Raw genomic sequence first — 1,734 nt, forward strand, 5'->3', positions numbered from 1 at the left:
GATGACCTACCTACTGTCTCCCCTTTTCACCACTCCAGTCGCAACATCAAGAGTCTCAGTTTACCATAGAAATTGAAAGGTCAAGTCATATTCTCTTTACTTCCTAAACATTTCATATATTGTATCCATTTTCTTTCTGGAAGACCTTTTTTATGCAAAACAATTTGGGCCAGGTTCAAGTCTGAAACTTCTAAGCTCTGCCTGCCCCACTCCAATGTATTTCTTTCTTTTGGCTAAGTAGGTCTGCAGGTTGCATAGGGGATGTGTTGTGTAACTAATCTGATTCAAGCTTCCAAGGCAGGTTTCTGATAGCTACATAGAATTTATTTCTAAGATTTTCATAGATCCAGGTTTTTGTTTGAGCAGGGAGCCTCCAGAGTGTATTAAAATAGCTCTCCTATATGACGGGGTAATTAAAATGTAACCCTAGATTGCCATGCTATTGAGTTGAGGTGGAATGGTTCACTACAACTTGGCCTAGAGGAAAGCAAAGGCCCTTAGCTGGTAGGCTGTTACATTTCTGGTTTACAGAAGAACTCTGAGCTACCTCAGCACTGCAAGGGTTAAAGGAGAACTATGGGGTCAGTGTTTTTCCCCATAGTTCTCCTTGGGGTAACGGGAGGACACAAACTAGCGTTCTCCCGTTACCCTAAGCTCGGTATACCGCGAGCTACAGCCTCACCTTTCTTCCCCACATCCAATCACTATCCAAATCCTGCCGCCTTCACCTTCGTAACATCTCCAAATACGCCCCTTCCTCACCAATTAAACTGCAAAACTACTCATCCACTCGCTTGTTATCTCTTGTCTCGACTATTGCAACTCCCTCCTCATTGGCCTACCTCTACACAGGCTATCCCCTCTTCAGTCTATCATGAATGCAGCTGATAGACTCATTCACCTAACCAACCGCTCAGTGTCTGCAACCCCCCTCTGCCGATCCCTGCACTGGCTTCCTATAGCCCAAAGGATAAAATTCAAATCACAAAGCCATCCACAACTCTACCCTCGGCTATATCTCAAACCTTGTCTCCAAATTTTACCCTTAGGCTTGGTTCACACCTAGGCGTATTGCATATGCGCGTCTGTCGCGTGTTTTTTTTTTACCGCGATTCGCAGTAAAAAAATTGCGCGACAAACGCGTTTCCGAGGGCTACTTGGCTGTATCCCAATGGAAACGCGCAACAAAAACGGCCCAAAGTAGTACATGTACCTTTTCAGGCGTGGGCCGTTTTTTAGCGCATTAGGGACGGGCGGAAATACGCCAAGGTGGGAACCAGACCATTGAATACAATGGGATTTAGATGTTTGAGCGTTTTGTAGAGCGTTCTTCGAGCGTAGAACACGCTACAAAACGTTCAGGTGTGAACGAGGGCTAACCGTCCACTCCTCAAAAGACCTGCTCTCCAGCTCCCTCATCAACTTCTCCCATCCTCGCCTCCAGGACTTCACTCCCATCCTATGGAACCTTCTACCCCAACCTGTCCATTTATCTCCCAACGCTATCTAACCGCTCTACCATCACGTTCGCAAACAATTCATCCCCACACAGCTACCTCCTTATGTATCACTTCCCCCTCCCTTTTAGATTGTAAGCCCTCACAGGCAGGGCCCTCCTTGCCATCTTGAATTGTATTGTGACTGTAATGTCTTCCTTGTAATGTAAAGCGCTGCGCAACTGTTGGCGCTATATAAATCCTGTATAATAATAATATAACTTTTTTTTTTTTTTTT

General features: G+C 45.3%; 1 protein-coding gene across 2 annotated transcripts in view; it reads left to right on the forward strand.

Moving 5' to 3' along the window:
* The window catches only part of HSPD1 (heat shock protein family D (Hsp60) member 1), a 19,291-nt gene that overhangs the window by 2,012 nt on the left and 15,545 nt on the right, over positions 1-1,734 (forward strand). The gene's annotated exons all lie outside the window — the stretch shown is intronic.

This window comes from Nanorana parkeri, unplaced genomic scaffold, assembly GCF_000935625.1.
Source record: "Nanorana parkeri isolate BGI_ZX_2015 unplaced genomic scaffold, ASM93562v1 scaffold57, whole genome shotgun sequence".
NCBI classification, from domain to species: domain Eukaryota; kingdom Metazoa; phylum Chordata; class Amphibia; order Anura; family Dicroglossidae; genus Nanorana; species Nanorana parkeri.